Here is an 11,727-nt window from a genome sequence, read left to right on the forward strand (position 1 = left end):
CAAAAGTATAGGTGTTGTAGTGACATTCAAAGTTTGTCACCAATAATGATTTATAATGATGGATAGTGACCGTCACCATTGCGTATGAGCAATGGTGATGGAGCATAGCCTCGGTCACCAAAAAATGAACGTTACGAAAGGTGGGGTCGCCAAAAGTATTGGTGTTATGGTGACATTCAAGGTCTGTCATGAATATTGATTATAATGATGTATAGTGACCATCACCATTTCATACGAACAACAACGATTTATTGTGATGGATATTTATTGGTTGTCACTATTAGTGCCTATATATGGTGACATTCGTTGACTGTCACCAAAAGCCACATTGCCAGAAGTATAGGTGTTGTGGTGACATTCAAGGTCCGTCACGAATAATGAATATAATGATGGACAATGACCATTACCATTTCATATCAACAACAACGATTTATGGTTACAGAATTTTGAGGGTCGTCATTATTGATGCATATATATGGTGACATTCCTTGACCATCGCCATTTCATATTTTTGGTGAGGGTTGAAAACTGTCACGAAAGCTTATTAGAGATGGTCAAAAGAACCTTTGTCACCACAAATTGATCTTCACCATTCCATATGAATGTCAAGGCACGATGGAATCGAACCACCAACCTCCTGCTTTTAAAGCAGTTGCTCTTCCATTGAGCTAGCACCCTTTAAAGAATTATACTTTTAAAAATTAGAACTTGAAACTTTATAACTTATAAATTCTACAACTTTCACTAAATCAAAGTCTCGGCAATATTTTACTAAACAAGAAAAGAAGCATCAAAGTTGCATGTCCCTACCTAATGGTTATTGAAGTTATGCAAAATGGGTGGAGGGAAAAATGGTTATGTATAAGAGAATCAATATGTTCAGTTGAATACTCAATTAGAAGTGAAACTCTGAAGACATTATAACCTATAAATGAACTATAATTAGCAAATGCACCAAATATTGCAAAGGAAATGTCATAAGTGGATAGCATATGGAAGAAGAGGAGGTAGAGGCTTCGAACCCTTGTACATATTGGCATGCCTTAGCACTTGGGACATCTTAGCTTGTTTGGCATGTCTTTGTACTATCTGGCACATGTTAGCATGCCCTAGCATTCCCTAGCACACCTTGACAGTCATGACCTCACAACTAACATTACATTTTTTCATGACTTGGGAACCTTACATTCATTAGAACACCTTGGCACTCCCTACTTGTCATGCCCTCTGTTATCCTCCACAATGTCCCAGGCCGATGAGGTGGTCTGGAAATGAGATCTTAAATCAATATTAAGGTATTACAGACTCATGTGCAGGAATGCCTATACTACTTAGTGCAACGGATCAAAAAGATTGCAAATTATATAGACAATGGGTAGTTAGAAAACATAACAGACACACACATCAACACAACAAATAATCAAGGAGTTCACTAGAATTCCTGGCTACATCTCCTGGTCCAGCTTTCAGTGTCAACCTCTATATTAAGTCTTTAAGAACAAATTATTACAAGGGTGAGCTCAAAATAGAGTCTCAACCAACAGTGACATCAAAGAGGGATATGCTCGAAAACCTCAAGTCTAAAAGAGTGCACAGACTCTCCCTTTGTCCTGTTCCTCAATTTAATCTACCTCAATCTGACTCACTGACTGTCTTTCGGTGACTGCCTTCAACTCACTTCCTCCTGTGCTGCCATTGAATGGATTTTAAGCCTCTCGGCTCTGTCCGTTCATCTACATTCTTGGGCTTTCTGGTTCTCAGCTGTTGTCCATTCAACTCCCTGTCGAGCGTTAAACTATCATTGTAAAACGCTTAAGGTATGGTGGCCACCTGTTTTCAAACAAAAAGACTGGTGCGGTGAAAAATCCCAAAGAATTACTTCTTTGTTTACATAGAGAAATACATAGGAAAAACTCTAAAATAGAGGAATCAGATGGCTGTTATGCCTTGTTAGTTATCGGTCCTTTGGCATCCCACACTGTAGATCTGTTCTCATCTGACGATTCACATCCATCCCGATCATCTAACCTGCTCATGCATTCTGCACTGTTGATCTACGACCATTTGATCTGACATCTAATGTGCATTTCGGATGACTTACGTGCACGGAGATCACCCACCCAAAAAAGCGGTTTTCCCTCTCTTTGCTATGTGCTACGTGTCAGTCAGTGTATGGGATCGGGTGGAGCCTGTCCAATAACAGTTACCGCCTGAAGCACGCCCAAAATACCATTTACCACGAAACCTAAATAACATAATGTAGCATTCATAAATCCTTTCGGGTATGTGTTTTATCGCTCTAGCGCCATATGCCATGTCTCCTTTATATTTTGGTTTTGTAACGGAAATACACCAATACACAGAAAAAGCCTGACAAAACACTTTTATATTGGAACTCAAATTTTATAGATCCACATTTATAAAGCCTTTTGGGTTCACCTTGATCTATATCGCAAATTGCACGGGCTATGGGTCTTCACCCCTTTGTATTGTTGCGATGCGATATATCACAATCGCATATTACATGGTCTTCAGGCCTTTTGTAAGTCCTTCCCTTGGAAACCTACGATGCGATGGTGTAATTGCAGCCATTGGTCTATGCACTCGATCAACGGTTCACGCTGTGTTGCCGATCGCAGTCGCATTTCCCATTGGGCCGTCCCCAATACACTCCACTGCTGCAATATCGTCAAACCCTCCGATGCGATCCGCCGATTTGATCTGGACCGTTGATCGGTCCGATCCAATGGCTCTGATTCAACGATACTTCAACCTTCGCTTTACTCTGTTTTCCACCATTCTTCATGGTTTTTCTTCTACGATAGTGTTTTCCAATAGTATTAAAGACTTAGACTTAGAGGTTTTAGGATCCATTTTGGATCACGCCTTCCCACTGAAAAGCTTTTGGACCACCAAAAGTTGGTTTTTAGGCATCGATCAATTGAGGATACAGTTCCCTCACTTGTCCAATTTCTATCCATCGTGCCTTTCTTGGATTTGAACCTTTGAGTCCCACTCTTGGGTACTCAACATCCCATTGATGCATTGTTCTTACCTTCCTGCCCATAATTGTGTCCTCCTGTAACTCATTGAGATACTCCGACAATAGATCCTCAATAGAAGGCAACTGACTTTGCTCTTCAGGATTTTCAATCATTGAAGGCTCATACAATCTCAAGTTTTCTGCATTAACGACTGAATAGATCTGCATATAAGCTGGCAAATCAAGGAAAAAAGCATTTTCACCAATTTTATCAAGTATCTTGAAAGGTCCATACCTTATTGGTTTTAGCTTCTTACCTTCACCTTGCATTCTGTCTTTGCTGATGTACAACCATACTTGATCACCAACTTAAAAACTATGCTCAACTCGATGCTTGTCATGTATTGCCTTGTACTTGGCTTGACTTCTTTCTAGGTGTTCCCGTACTGCCTGGTGAATTTCTTGGATTTATTCAATGAACTTGGTTGCTTTGTCCATATCACTATGTCCATCAACTTCTATGTCCTTACCAAAGACAAAATCTAAGGGAGACTTTGGTATAAAACCAAAACAAGTCTCAAAAGGAGATCTCTAAGTAGAAGAGTGCTTGGCACGGTTGTAAGCATGCTGCGCATAACACAAATGCTCATCCCAAAGCTTGGCATGATTGCTGCAATAGCCTCTGAGCAACTAGATCACTGTCCTGTTAACTATTTTTATCTGACCATCTGTTTGTGGATGAAATGTTGTGCTCTTATTCAATCTGGTGTCCATAAACTCCCATAGATTTGACCAAAACTTCCCAACAAATCGAGAATCTCGATCAAACACAATAGAAGTGGGTAACCCAAAATGAACCCATACATTATCAAATAACAACTTTGCTATTTGTTCAGTTGTAACCTGCTTGTTACATGGTATCAAAATACACATTTTATTGAACCTATCCACAACAACATACAAATAATCATGACCTTTCCTAGATTTTGGCAATCCCCCAACAAAATCCATGGAAACACTTTCCCAAGGACGAGAAGGAATTGGAAGTGGAGTGTACAAGCCTAATTTCTGATTATTGGGCTTGCTTGTAGCAAACATAGTACACCCTTTGATATGTCTAGAAAGTGTCTCATGCATTCTTGGCCAATAACAGAACCTTTGCAATTGTGCAACTGTTTTAACTACACCAAAATGACCTGATATAAGAGAAGTATGTGCTTCTCGAATTATGTTAACTCTTTCAGTTTGTGGAATGCATAACTTTCCCAAAAGATATAAGAGTTGGTCCTTTACATAATAATCCAATTCTTCTACTTTCTTGCCATCACTTAAAGTTTCATATACATATTTAAAATCTATAGCTTGAGCATATTGTTCAATGTAACTTTAATTGCATTACTGAGTTATGATTAAGTATATTAGATGCATTTATGATTGGTCTTGATAACATGTCTGCAACCTTATTGTGTATGCCCTTCTTATATCTGATGACAAGATGAAATTGCTATAGAAAACCCATCCACCTATAATGTCTTGATTGCTGCAATTTATTTTGTGGGTGCAAATATTGAAGTGGTTGATGATCTGTATGTATTATTGTCTCTTTACCCATTAGGTAATGTTTCCACTTTTTCACATTTTGTACTAATGCATACAATTCTTTATCATATGTGGAATAATTAACTATTGTAGAAGTAAATGTCTCATAATGATAGCATATGGGTTTTCTGTGTTACATCAACACTGCTCCCATGGCATAGTCACTGGCATCTGTCTCAATCTCAAATGGATGTTGAAGATCTAGCAGTGCTAGTACTGGTGTTGTACTGATTTTCTCTTTCAAGGTGTTGAAGGCTTTCTGCTGTTTGCCTCCCCACTAAAACACCTGTTTCAATCCCGTTAAAGCATGTAATGGAGCTGCAATCAAAGAAATATTAGCAATAAACTTTCTCCAGTATTGTGCTGCCCCTAGGAAACTCCTAACCTTTGTAGCAAATTTGGGTTTAGGCCAGTTCACAATGACTTCAACCTTAGAGGGATCTATCTTCAATTCACCACCCCTTACAAGATAACCCAAATAATTTAAAGATGTTTTGCCAAAATCACATTTTGACATTTTTACATAGAGATTTTCTCTTTTTAAAACATCTAAAGTTTGCTTTACATGCTTTACATGGTCTTCCCATGTGCTACTAAAAACAAGAATTTCATCTAAATAAACAATTACAAAGTCATCAATAAATGGTCTGAGTACATCATTCATAACTCTCATAAATGTAGCAGGAGAATTAGTTAAGCCAAAAGGCATAACCAACCATTCATACAGTCCTTTCTTTGTCTTGAAAGCAGTCTTCCATGCATCTTGTTTTGCAACTCTGGCCCGATGATAACCAATTCGCAAGTCTAACTTAGAAAAGTAAACTACTTCTTTCAATTGATCTAATAAATCATCAATACAAGGAAGAGGATAACGATTCTTGATCGTTATTTTATTTAGTTTTGTATAATCAATGCACATGCTCCACCAACCATCTTTCTTTCTCACCAGCACGATTGGAGATCCACATGGTGATGTGCTTGGTCTTATAAACCCTTTATCGAGCAACTCCTGTACCTGCTTCTTTATCTCTGCACTCTCTAAAGCTAACAACATGTACATGCCAATGTTAGGCAATGGAGCATCTTGCTACAAAAAAATATCATCTACTATTTCTCACTTGGGTGGCAGACCTTTTGGTTCTTGAAATATAACATCATACTTTGAAACAACTTTAACTAAATCAGCTTTTTTTTTAGAATCACAACCTTCAAATACATTGGATTTTTCAAGATCCTTTGCCTTTACAACCATTAGTAAAACTTGCTTACTTGAATTCACAATTCTTTTCATCTGTCCTGAGTTTATGAGAGAATAGTTATCTTTGAGTTTATGAGCTCTTACAATATATTCGATTCCATCTTTAGTGAGTTGATACTTATTCTCAGCTCTATAGAAAATAGCTTTTCTACCAAACAAGTATGGACTTAACAAAACAATACCACATATATCTAGTGGAACTATATCTAACTCAACCTCATCTACAAATGTTGATCAAATAGCAAAAATAAGTTTACATTGTCTCATTACTTATAACTTTGTTTTATCACACACCTAACCTAATGAATATGGCTTCTCATGAGTTTTTGTTTGTAATCTCAACTTCTTTACAATTGTTTCAGAAATAAAATTTACTTGTGATCCACTATCAAATAAAGTATCAATCTTATTGTGCTTGGAAATTAATCTAATATGAAAAATCTCATTTCTTTCCCTCTCATTACTTTCATTATCAAGAAATTGTACAGAATTACTTGTGGATGCTTCAGAATCTTTACCTGTAATACCTATGGCTGTAACTGTTGTTTCATTGCCTGAATCTGATCCCAAGTCCTTTTGAATAGCAGCATCATTCTTTTTCTTCTTACCATCGAACTTCTTAGGTCTTCGTTCTAGATGCAAAAACCAACAGTGTGACTCATCGTGTCCTTCTTTCTTGCAATGAGTGCATGAAGGTTTATCCTTCTATACAATGTTTGCTTTCCTCTCCTTCCATTTTAGTTTCTTCTTTTCCTTTCTCTTGCTTACAAAATATTTAGATGTTCCTCCAACCTCTGGGTTTACATTCTTACCCCTAGCTTCTAGATATGTGGCTTGAACTGATACATCATCTAAGCTAGTGGGATTAAACATGAGAATAGTATGCCTTAAATAGCTATGAAGACCACCGATATACTTCAATAAAGTCTTAGGTGAATCTAATGATATACCTAAAGTTAAAGCTCTCTTTCTGAATTCCTGAGTACAACTTTGTACACTTTGACCCTTCAACTGACGAAGATTTTGCCAACTCATTGTTTCCTGTTGCATGTAAGCTAAAGGATAGAATTGCTTTTTGATAGCAGAAGCAAATTCATTCCAGGTAGAAATGATTTTACCATGTTTTTGCAGATTAGCTTGTGTCTTGCCTTCCCACCATACTAGTGCAGTTCCTCCAAGTTGAAGGCTAGCCAGTTGAATCTTCTTCCTTTCTGAATCAATGTTTTGTACCCTGCAATATACATCAATTTGTCTTATCCAATTATCTAGCTTTTCTGCATTGAGTTATCCATCATAAATTGGCAAATCAAACTTCACATCTAATTTGATTAAGGAAGTTTTGTTCTTCTTCATAGAAGAGCTAGAAAATGATGAGGATGATAAAGGTGATGATGGAGGAGATGGTGGAGAAGGAATTTCCCCTTTCCCTTTGCCTTCTGGAGGGGAAACTAGAAAAAGTTCCTCTACTCCTTTGTCTGGTTTAGGTGTTGAAGTGCTTTCACCTCGACCCTTCTTAAATTCCAGATACATCTCTTCCACCATGGCTCGGATTGTCATAAAAATTTCTATAAATTGAGATTCTGATCCCAATGGAGCTTCTTCTACCATTCTCCTCTGAGAATAGACTCTTCCAATCTTTGGATTAGGCTCAACAAGTTCTCCTTCTCCTAGTCTGATCTTTAATCTAGTTAGCATTCAAAATCCAGCACAAGCTTGTCTAAACTTAACAAAACCAAAACCAAATGCTCTGATACCACTTGATCCGAAGATGATATTTTAAATCAATATTAAGGTATTACAGACTCGTGTACGAATGCCTATATTACTTAGTGCAACGGATCAAAAAAATTGTGAATAAAATAGACAATGAGCAGTTAGAAAACATAACAGACACACACATCAACACAAAAAATAATCAAGGAGTTCACCAGACTTCCTGGCTATGTCTCCTGGTCTAGCTTTCAGTGTCGACCTCTATATTAAGTCTTTAAGAACAGATTATTACAAGGGTGAGCTCAAAACAGAGTCTCAACCAATAGTGACATCAAAGAGGGATCTGCTCGAAAACCTCGAGTCTAAAAGAGTGCACAGACTCTCCCTCTATCCTGTTCCTCTGTTCAATCTGCCTCAATCTGGCTGACTGATTGTCTTTCAGTGACTATCTTCAACTCACTTCCTCCTGTGCTGCCATTGAATGGCTTTTAAGCCTCTCGGCTCTGTCCGTTCATCTACATTCTCGGGCTTTATGGTTCCCGACCGCTATTCATTCAACTCCCTCTCGAGCGTTAAACTATCATTGTAAAATGCTCAAGGTATAGTGGCCACCTGTTTTCAAATGGAAAGACTGGCGCGGTGAAAAATCCCAAAGAATTGCTTCTTTGTTTACATAGAGAAATACATAGGAAAAACTCTAAAACAGAGGAATTGGAAGGCTGTTATGTCTCGTCCATTATCGGTCCTTTGGCATCCCACACCGTAGATCTGTTCTGATTCGACAGTTCACATCCATCCCGATCATCCAACCTGCTCGTGCATTCTGCACCGTTGATCTGTGACCATTTGATCTAACGCCTGATGTGCATTTCGGATGACTTACTTGCAAGGAGATCACCCACACAAAAAAGAAGTTTTATCTCTCCTTGCTGCGTGCTATGTGTCGATCAGTGTATGGGATCGGGTGGAGCCTATTTAATACAACTTACTGCCTGAAGCCCCCCCGAAATACCATTTACCACGGAACCCAAATAAAATAACATTGCATTCATAAATCCTTTCATGTCCGTGTTTTATCACTGTAGCGCCATATGCCATGTCTCCTTTGTATTTCGGTTTTGTAACGGAAATACACCAATACACAAAAAAATCCTGACAAAACACTTTTACATCGGAACTCAAGTTTTATAGAGCCAGATTTATAAACCCTTTCGAGTTCACCTTGATCGCTATCGCAAATCGCACGGGCTATGGGTCTTCGCCCCTTTGTATTGTTGCGATGTGATATTGCGATGCAATATATCACAATTGCATATTTCATAGTCTTCGGGCCTTTGGTAAGTCCTTCCCTTGGAAACCTGTGATGCGATGGTGCAATCGTAGCCATTGATCTTTGGGCTCGATCAATGGCTCTTGTTGTATCACTGATCGCAGTCGCATTTCCCCTCGGACCGTCCCCGATACACTCCTCCAATGCGATATCGCCGAACCCTCCAATGCGATCCACTGATTTGATCTGGACCGTTGATCGGTCCGATCCAACGCCTCTGATTCAACGATATGTCAACCTTCTCTTTACTCTGTTTTCCGCCATTCTTCATGGTTTTTGTTCTGCGATAATGTTTTCTGATAGTATTAAATACTTAGACTTAGAGGTTTTAGGATCCATTTTGGATCATGAGAAGATCGATGAAGGTAACCACAAAGCAAGCTTTTATTTTGGTAGCTAGACCTACCAAACTAGAGAGGGCTCTCTCTATGAAATCACAACCAAGAGATGACTGGAATGTAAAGGATTTTAGGCTAGATAGTTAGGCTCAGGTGGGTTTTTGGAAAATTTAGCGACTTGGACCCCTGTCCACTGGTGTCTGTTCTGGCAAGGACTTTGTCATGGAGGCAGTGACTTGGAACTCTTTCTAGGGTAAAGCACCTAACATGCATGACATAAGCTCCCTAGAATAGAGTACCTCCTACATAGAAGAGTGTCCCCTTCTCAAAATATAGAACCATTCTCTATTGTGCACTTTTCTTAAAGATAAATATGTGCATAAAATAGTACTAAGAAAAACACCTAAATTAAGAAAAGTGAGCATCTAATTCAAACTATAAAAGCATACTAAATATGGTTGTATATAAGTTTGGGAAACACTAGACAAGCATTCTTGCATATAACAACCATAAGATGCCTAAAATCGATGCGCTTATTTCATCGTTTCTATACCCTCAGAGCAAAACTGGACTCTGTAGCATGTACCCCAAGGCTGTCTAAAGGTTTAGATTGAAAGGATCTGCTGAGACGAAGCACTATTGAAGGAGAAACACCTTCAAAACAATAGATAAATTCTATTGTGAATTCAACCCATTTGCACATAGACCAAGGCTGTTACTGGGTACACTTCTCCCCTGAATGGAAATTGCAATGTATTGTAGTGCTACTGAAGGAAAAACACCTTTAGTGCAACACGGATAAAACTCTAACATATATTGTTACTGTGGCCTCGGTTTTAAATGATCTCATAAATATAGGTAACAACTTCCATAATTGAAAAACCAAAAGGTGAGATACATAGATCATTTGAAATGACAGATTTGGGCATACTTTATTAGTGTTTAGGAGTGTTAGTATAGAAAATGCAAGTTAGTTTATTGCGTCCTTATGTCACAAGCTAAGGATGCGAAGAAATACATAAAATATTAAATAGCATGGTATAAGTCGATTGGAGGTTCTTTTGAAATGGGAATGGAATTCTCCTTGTGTGGGTTCTAATCTAGTGGGTATAACTTTAAATAAGAAATTGATAGCTATGGGGTTGGAATTGTCTTAGAATTCATAAAAAGTGTCAAATTTGTTCACTAGAAAGAAGAAAAGCGAGTTTTCGGGTTTATGGAAGGGAACACCATATTTGTAGGAAGATAACTTGAAATTAGTTGGGCATATTATTTCTTGTCTTCTTGTACATGATTGCTTTGAAAAGATAACCACATCCAAAGACTCAATAACAACTCTAGTAAAATTTATAGATGTGAAGTACTTCTGAGAAAACCCATTGCTTAATGACAATTGAGCGAGGAATATTTCGAAGGATTCAAGATTGCACGTAGTCATAAAAAGGAAGTTGGGGTATCCAGCATATTGCCAACAAACCGACTCCAACCATAATGTGAAAGGCAGGTTAACTGTGAAGCCTCTTTCCCACTTTGTAGTATTGTTGCCTCTTGAATTCCAACAGGTATTTGGTTGCTTAGATCCATAAAACTCGTGCCAGGTAAACTTTGCATGATACAATTGTGACAAGAAAGCTTAACACATGCTCTAGTTTCCATCTAAAAGAGAGTAAGTCAAATGTTATGACAAGATTAACTGTAATTTGATCATAGACTACTAAGGTATTGCATGGAATAAACAATATACTGTCAATGCACTAATGAAGAACTCAATAGGAAAACTATAGTCTACAACATGTATCCCAAGGCTGCATGCATCTACTGAAGGTGCAAATCGAAAGGATCTACTGAGATGAAGTACCGTTGAAGGAGAAACACCTTCAAAACAATAGATAGATTCTAATGTGCATTTGACCCATCTGTACCCAGGCCAAGGTTATGACTGGGTACACTACTCCCCTAAATGAAAACTGCAGTTTATTGCTTCTCTACTGAAGGAGAAACACCTTCAGAGCAACACAGATAAAACTTAACGTATATTGTCACTATGGTATTGGTTGTAAAAGATCTCATCAATATAGGTAACAACTTCTATAATTAAAAAAACATAAGGTGAGCTACATAGATCATTTGAAATGATAGATTTGGGCATACGTTATTATTTTTTAGGAGTGTTACTATAGACAATGCAAGGGAGACTGTCGCATATTTATGTCACAGACCAAGGATGCAAATAAATAAAGAAATGATGAAATAGCATGGTACAAGTCGATTGCAGGTTCTTTCGAAACAAGAACGGAGTTATCCTTGTGCAGATTCTAATCTAGTGGTTATAGATTTAAATAAGAAATTTATAGTCTTGGGGTAGGAATTGTCTCACGATTCATGGCAAGTCCCAAATTTGTTCACTAGAAATAAGTAGAGCGAGTTATCAGGTTTATGAATGGGAACACCCTATTCGCAGGGAGATAACTTCAAATTAGTCGGGCATGTTATTTCTCGTCTTCTT

The 11,727-nt window shown here is 38.0% G+C and overlaps 1 non-coding gene across 1 annotated transcript; it reads right to left on the bottom strand.

Annotated features, from left to right (window-relative positions):
- Window positions 1-606: 606 nt before the first annotated feature.
- TRNAL-UAA (transfer RNA leucine (anticodon UAA)) lies at window positions 607-678 on the bottom strand. The gene has a single exon. It is a non-coding gene; the product is annotated as a tRNA-Leu (tRNA).
- Window positions 679-11,727: the final 11,049 nt, after the last annotated feature.

This window comes from Pinus tabuliformis, chromosome 2_2 (genome assembly GCF_031772625.1).
Source record: "Pinus tabuliformis cultivar Carrire ecotype Pingquan chromosome 2_2, CPIR1, whole genome shotgun sequence".
NCBI lineage: Eukaryota > Viridiplantae > Streptophyta > Pinopsida > Pinales > Pinaceae > Pinus > Pinus tabuliformis.